Below are 7914 nucleotides of genomic sequence, written 5' to 3' on the forward strand. Positions count from 1 at the left end.
ACTGCCCTTCCGTTAGCAAAGTTGATAAATAATGGGGCAGGGAGAAGGGGATAAAAAAGGAAGAAGCAGTGCGAAAACAAGCTGAAAAAAAGTTCGGTCTCCGAAGGGTCACGCGAACTTGGCAAGCTGGATAGATGCAATACGGATCCCGTACTCTCACACTCTCTCCATCCCCCCTCTGTCCCCCCATTTTTCCACCGCGACCATCCATCCGTCCACTGCCTTCCTCTCGCTTCCCTCCCTCTCTCCTTACCTGCCTCACCTTCTTCCTACCCTTCCCTCTCAAATCTCCCCACCCTCGATACTCCTCCTTCACCCATCCCTGACGCATTCCCCCTTCCCTCACTACACTTCCTCCCTCTCTCTCTCCTAACTTCCCCTTTCTTCCCCTCTTATTCTCCCTCCTCTCACTCCTCCTTCTCATCTTTTCTCCTCCTTTCCTCCTCCTACCCTCCAACCTCCCACCTTTCCATAGCTTTCCTCCCTCCTTCCCTCCTTCCTCCTCCTTCCTCCTTTCCTCCCTCCTTCCCTCCTACCCTCCCTCCTTCTCTCTCCTCTTCCCATGCCACCGTACTGCTCTCATATCGAAGGAAAAAAAACTTTTGCGCCAAGCTGTGATCTTCCTTCTCCAAGGGGTTTGGGAGTCTTGGCCCCTCTGCGGAATACCTTTGCAACATCACCGACAGACAATGACGTCTAATCCATCCAGTACAACGAAGACCACTAAGAAACCCACCGATGCTATTTTTTTAAGAGGGATAACGCATTTTTTATTGTGTGGTCTTTCTCTGTGTGTGTTTTTTTTTTTTTTTTTTTTCGTAACGGGGAAGAATCTTTTAGTTTCCTTCCCCCTCTCCCCCTTTTCCCTTTTTTTGCAATGCATCCCAACTTTCTTTGGCTCTCTCTCTCGCTCTTTTTTCCGGAATGGAAATTGCAGTAGCCACCTGACCTGTCCATCACATGCATTACAACTAAAATTTTTTTCTTCCTGTTGGCGAGGGCAAGTGAGGGAGAGAGAGGGGTAAAAATGTATACAACCTGCAGGGAGGGACATGCATTGTCCATTTTTTTTTGCTTTGCAATCGTTAGCAAAACCTGCAACTTGCAAGGGGAAAAAACGAGAACGGAGAGAAAGGAGGGGAACCGGAGATCTCTATGAGTCCTCTCGGTCCCCCTCGGACTTCGCCGACCGGTACTGGCCTTCCGTTGCAAAGTGATAAATAGGGGGCAGGGAGAAGGGGATAAAAAAGGAAGATGAAGCGAAAAAAAAACTGAAAAAAAAGTCGGGTCTCCGAAGGGTCACAGCGAACGTGCCAAGCTGGTAGATCCTTCCCTCTCTCTGTCCCTTCCTCCCGACCTCCTTCCGTCCCTCCCTCTCTCGCTTCCTCCCTCCCTCGCTTCCTCCCTCCCTTCCTCACTCCCTTCCTCCATCTCTCCTGTGTGCTGTGTGGTGCAGCGGTAGCGATCTCGTGTAGCAATCTTGCTGACCTGCGTTCAAATCCCTCGTCGCCAGTGGATGGTAACCCCGGCCATTCCTCGGACACAGGGGATAACTTAGAAGCAAAATAAAACAGACACTATGTCACACCAAGAATATCCATTGTAATAAATGGAATCAAACTAAACCTTTTAACCTTTTATAAAAACCTTGTCCCATCCCTGATCGTCATTCCCTCATTCCCTCTTTCTCTTCCTACCTCCCTTCCTCCCTCTCTCTCTAACTTCCTCCTTCCTAACCTTTCTTTCTCCTTCCCTTCCTCCCTCTCTCTCCCTCCCTCTTTCTTTCCCTCCCTCCTTCTCTCCCTCCCTCCTTCTCTCTCCTCTTCCCATCCCTGATCGCCAATGTACTGTTCGCATATCGAAGGAAAAAAACCATTTGCCATGCTGATCTTTCTTCTCCAAGGGGGTTTGGGAGACTCAGCCACCTCTGCCGGAACACCTTGCAAAATCACCGACAGACAATGCACGTCTAATCCATCCAATACAACGAAGACCAGCTTAAGACCCACCGATGCTATTTTTTTAAGAGGGATAACGCATTTTTTATTGTGTGGTCTTTCTCTGTGTGTGTTTTTTTTATTCTTTTTTTTTTTTCGTAACGGGGAAGAATCTTTTAGTTTCCTTCCCCCTCTCCCCCTTTTCCCTTTTTTTGCAATGCATCCCAACTTTCTTTGGCTCTCTCTCTCGCTCTTTTTTTCCGGAATGGAAATTGCAGTAGCCACCACCTGACCTGTCCATCACATGCATTACAACTAAGATTTTTTTCTTCCTGTTGGCGAGGGCAAGTGAGGGAGAGAGAGGGGAAAAAAATACATGTATACAACCTGCAGGGAGGGACATGCATTGTCCATTTTTTTTTGCTTTGCAATCGTTAGCAAAACCTGCAACCTGCAAGGGGAAAAAACGAGAACGGAGAGAAAGGAGGGGAACCGGAGATGTCTATGAGTCCTCTCGGTCCCCCTCGGACTTCGCCGACCGGTACTGGCCTTCCGTTGCAAAGTGATAAATAGGGGGCAGGGAGAATGGGATAAAAAAGGAAGATGAAGCGAAAAAAAACTGAAAAAAGTCGGGTCTCCGAAGGGTCACGGCGAACGTGCCAAGCTGGTAGATCCTTCCCTCTCTCTGTCCCTTCCTCCCGACCTCCTTCTGTCCCTCCCTCTCTCGCTTCCTCCCTCCCTTCCTCACTCCCTTCCTCCCTCCATCTCTCCTTCTGTGTGCTGTGTGGTGCAGCGGTAGCGATCTCGTCTAGCAATCTTGCTGACCTGCGTTCGAATCCCTCGCCGCCAGTGGATGGTAACCCCGGCCATTCCTTGCACACAGGGGGTAACTTAGAAGCAAAATAAAACAGACACTATGTCCCACCAAGAATATCCATTGTAACAAATGGAATCAAACTAAACCTTTTAACCTTTTAAAAAAACCTCCCATCCCTGATATTAATTGCCTCATTCCTCCTCTCTCTCCCTCCCTCCCTCCCTCCCTCTCTTTCACTCCCTCCTTCTCTCCCCCTCCCTCCTTCTCTCTCCTCTTCCCATGCCTGATCGCCACCGTACTGTTCGCCATGCTGATCTTCCTTCTCCAAGGGGGTTTGGGAGACTCAGCCACCTCTGCCGGAACACCTTGCAAAATCACCGACAGACAATGCACGTCTAATCCATCCAGTGCAACGAAGACCAGCTTAAGACCCACCGATACTATTTTTTTAAAGAGGGATACCGTATATTTTTTACAGTATGGTCTTTCTGTGTTTTTTTGTCTTTTCTTTTATTTCATAACGGGGAAGAATCATCTTCCCCCTCTCCCCTTTTCCCTTTTTTAGCAATGCATCCCAACTTTCTTTGGCTCTCTCTCTCGCTCCTTTTTTTCCGGAATGGAAATTGCAGTAGCCACCACCTGACCTGTCTATCACATGTATTACAACTAAGATTTTTTTTCTTCCTTTTGGCGAGGGCAAGTGAGGGAGAGAGAAGGACAAAAATACGTGCATACAACCTGTAGGGAGGGACGTGCATTGTCCATTTTTTTTTGTTATGCAATCGTTAGCAAAACCTGCAACTTGCAAGGGGAAAAAACGAGAACGGAGAGAAAGGAGGGGAACCGGAGATCTCTATGAGTCCTCTCGGTCCCCCTCGGACTGGCCTCACAGGTATACAGCGGACGGAAGGAAAGAAAGAAAGGGTCAAAAAAAAAAAAAGAGGGGAGAGAGAGAGAGCGAGAGAAGAAGACTAACTTTTTGCTACTGTTTTTTTTTACCCCGGACTCCATTCTTACCTATGCAGCCATATATTCTTTCCATTTTTTTTTCTTTCTTTCTTTCTCTCTCTCTGTCTCTCTCTCTCTCTCTCTCGATCTCTCCCCTCCCCTTCCTCGTTGCAAGGAGATGGCAAGATGGAAGGTTGCATATATCTTTTTTTTCTCTCTCTCCCTTTCTTTTTTTGCAAGGTAAGGGATGCAGGGCGATGCAATGCAACTTTTTTTTCACCACGAATTGCAAAGCGAAGGGATTCTTTTTTTCCTATTTAATCTTTTCTTCTTCTTCGTCCCCTTCCGTCCCCTCGACAATCTTATTACTATTTTTTCTTTTCTTTTTATTCCCCTTCAACCGGGCAACGGCGAAGCGAAAGTGGACCGATGGAACGTGATAAAAAAAATACGAGAAAACGAAAAAAAGAAAAAGAGATTTCTCACCTCCCCTTCCTCTCTACCCCCCCATCCCCTTCACATCCCCCTTCCCATTCCCCTTCCCCCCATCCCCCTATCAGATCGACGAGGCTGCATTGCATATTCATGTCCTTGTAGTGAATACTCTCTCTCTCTCTCTCTCGCTCACTCTTTCTCTCCCCTCCCTTTCTTTCCCCCCCTTCCTCCACTCCCCTTTTCGCTCCTAGCTGGGCCATTGTGGTCAGCCAGGGAGGTAACCAAAAGTCCTCCCCCCCCCCCCCTTCCCTTTTTTTTTATATATATGTACGATGTAAAAATGAATGACCCCCTCTTCCTCCCTCCCTCCCTCCCCCTTTCCCTCTCCCTCCCTCTCCCTCCCTTCCTCCCCTCTTCATCCAATATAAAAAAGAAGAGAGAGAGAGAGAGAGAGTTTGAAAAAGAAAGAAAATATAGATCACAAAAAAAAGAAAGAAGAAGAAGAGAGAGAAAGAGAGAGAGAAAAAAAAGAGGACGAGTGATAAGACTTACCATTTTGGACCACGGCGTAGGAAAGACGGGGATAAAGGAGGGAAGAGGAAAGGTAAAAGAGGAAGAGGAGAAATGAGACGCAAAGGATGAGAGGGAAAGAGAGAAGGGGATAAAGGAGGGAAGAGGAAAGGTAAAAGAGGAAGAGGAGAGATGAGACGGAAAGAATGAGAGGGAAAGAGAGAAGGGGATAAAGGAGGGAAGAGGAAAGGTAAAAGAGGAAGAGGAGAGATGAGACGGAAAGGATGAGAGGGAAAGAGAGAAGGGGATAAATGGGGGAAGAGGAAAGGTAAAAGAGGAAGAGGAGAGATGAGAGGGAAAGAATGAGAGGGAAAGAGAGAAGGGGATAAAGGAGGGAAGAGGAGGGGTAAAAGAGGAAGAGGAGAGATGAGACGGAAAGGATGAGAGGGAAAGAGAGAAGGGGATAAAGGAGGGAAGAGGAAAGGTAAAAGAGGAAGAGGAGAGATGAGACGGAAAGGATGAGAGGGAAAGAGAGAGGGGGATAAATGAGGGAAGAGGAAAGGTAAAAGAGGAAGAGGAGAAATGAGACGCAAAGGATGAGAGGGAAAGAGAGAGGGGGATAAAGGAGGGAAGAGGAGGGGTAAAAGAGGAAGAGGAGAGATGAGACGGAAAGGATGAGAGGGAAAGAGAGAAGGGGATAAATGGGGGAAGAGGAAAGGTAAAAGAGGAAGAGGAGAGATGAGAGGGAAAGAATGAGAGGGAAAGAGAGAAGGGGATAAAGGAGGGAAGAGGAGGGGTAAAAGAGGAAGAGGAGAGATGAGACGGAAAGGATGAGAGGGAAAGAGAGAAGGGGATAAAGGAGGGAAGAGGAAAGGTAAAAGAGGAAGAGGAGAGATGAGACGGAAAGGATGAGAGGGAAAGAGAGAGGGGGATAAATGAGGGAAGAGGAGAGATGAAACGGAAAGAATGAGAGGGAAAGAGAGAAGGGGATAAAGGGGGGAAGAAGATAGATAGAGGAAGAAGATATATGAAAGGGGAAGGATAGGCGTAGGAAAGACGGGGATAAATGAGGGAAGAGGAAAGGTAAAAGAGGAAAAGGAGAGATGAAACGGAAAGAATGAGAGGGAAAGAGAGAGGGAGATAAATGGGAGAAGAAGATAGATGGAGGAAGAAGATATATGAAAGGGGAAGGATAGGCGGAGAGGAGAGAGGGGGATAAAGGAAGGAAGAGGATAGATAGAAGAGGAAGAGGATAGATGAGAATTAAAGAATAGGAGGGATAGACAGAGGAGAATAAATAGGGGAAGAGGATAGATAGAGTGATAATAGACACAGCGCGGAGGACTAGCGAGAGTTGGGAAGGATAGGCGGAGAGGAGATAGGAGGAGAAAGAGGGAAAGAAGATAGATAGAGGAAGAAGAGATATGAGAGGGGAAGGATAGGAGAGGAGAGAGAAGGATAGGAGGAAGAGGATAGACAAAATAGGAGCAGGATAGGTTAGAGAGGAAGGATAGGAGTGGAGGATGGGCGGAGAGGAGAGAAGGGGATAGGTAGAAGAAAGGGAGGATGAATGAGATAGGAAGGATAGGCGGGGAGGAGAGAGGAAGATAAAGGGGGGGGGGGGGGGTAAATGAGAGGAGAAGAATAGGTGGGAAGGAGAAAGGACAATAAAGGGGGGAAGAGGATAGATAGAGGAGGAAAAGGTTAAAGGATGGGAAGGATAGGTGGGGAGGAAAGAGAACGATAAATGGAGGAAGAGGATAGGTGTAAGCGAGGATAGAAAGAAGAGGAATGAGAATAAATGACAGGAGAAGAATAGGTGGGTAGGAGACAGGAAGATAAATGGGAGAAAGGGATAGATAGAGAAAGAAGAAAATAAGTATAGGGCTAGGATAAGCTGGGAGGAGACGGGAGGATAAATGGGAAGAGAAGAAGAAGAAGAGGAAGAAGAAAGAGGAAAACAAATCGCGAAAAAAGGATGGATATAAGCGTGGATACATACAAGCGAAAGAGGGTGGATGGGAAAGAAAGTGATAATCGTGGAGGAGAGAGAAGGATAGATGGAGGAAAGGGGATAGATGTAAGCGACGGTAAATAGAAGAGAAAGGGGATAGAAAGAAGGGGAAGGGAGAGGAGAGGATAGAAGGGGGGAGAGGGGGGAGGGATAGATATATGCGATGAATCGACAGAAGAAGAAGAGGGGTGGATAAGAGAGAGGAGGAAGAGGATGGATATAGGGAAGGATAGAAAGAAGAGGAAGATGGTAGATAAGAGGAGAAGGATAGTCGGAGAGGAGAACAAGATAAATGGAGGAAGAAGGGGAGAGAAGGATAAGTGAAGGAAGAGGAAAAGAAGATGTTAAACGTGGAAAGAGGACGGTATGGATAGACAAAAGAAGAGGAGGAAGAAGGAAAGGGAACAAAGGGATAGGAAATAGAAAGGAAATAGAAGATATGGGATAGAAAGGAAGGAGGGAGGAGGAGGAAAGAAGAAGGAAGAGGAGGAATGGGGAGAAATGAGGATAGATAAGAGGTATAGAGGAGGAGGATATATAAAAGGTAAAGGATAGATGGAAACCAAAAAGGAGTACAGAGAGAATAGGAAGAAAGAGATAGAGAGCAGGGAAGAGGATAGGCAGGGATGGAGGAACAAAAGGAAGAGGAAGGAGGAGGAGAATAAAAGAACAGAAGGAGGAATCAAGAAAGATAGGAAGGAGACGGATAGGGGACGAGGATGCAAGGAGGCAAGAAAGAAAGGAAATAAAATGAGAGAAGGAGAAAAGGGAGGATGAGAAACGGAAGGAGAAAGAGGATAGAGGGAGTGAAAGGAAGAACGGGAAATGGAGGAAAATAAGAATAGGAAGGGATGAATAGGTGGAGAAGGGAAGGAAGGTGAGGAGAAGAAGGAGAAAGAAAGATGAGATAAGAAAGGAGAAATAGAGAGGAGAAAGGAAGGAGTAAGGGAAGGGAAGGGAGGAAAGCGAAAGAGAAAGAATCGGAGGAGGAAGAAGAGGGTAGAGAAGAAAGACAGCAAGGGAGAATGAAAAAGAAAGAAAAAAATCAGCGAAATCTAAGAATGAAAGACAAAAAAAGAAAAAAGAAAAGAAAAGAAAAGAAAAGAAAACTAGGAATGAACTAAACTAAACTAAAAAAAAAAAAATCGAAAGAGGATAGAGGAAGTAAAGAGGAAGAGGTGAAGAAACAAAGAGGAAACAAAGAAGGACGAGAGAAAATGAGGGATGGGAAACAAAGTGGATGATGAGAGCTG

The 7914-nt window shown here is 46.5% G+C and overlaps 1 protein-coding gene across 1 annotated transcript in view; it reads left to right on the top strand.

Annotated features, from left to right (window-relative positions):
• Positions 1-7914, top strand: part of LOC125025576 (sporozoite surface protein 2-like) — a 70946-nt gene that overhangs the window by 61489 nt on the left and 1543 nt on the right. The window lies entirely within an intron of this gene.

The sequence above is a fragment of the Penaeus chinensis genome, chromosome 5, assembly GCF_019202785.1.
Source record: "Penaeus chinensis breed Huanghai No. 1 chromosome 5, ASM1920278v2, whole genome shotgun sequence".
Taxonomy (NCBI): domain Eukaryota; kingdom Metazoa; phylum Arthropoda; class Malacostraca; order Decapoda; family Penaeidae; genus Penaeus; species Penaeus chinensis.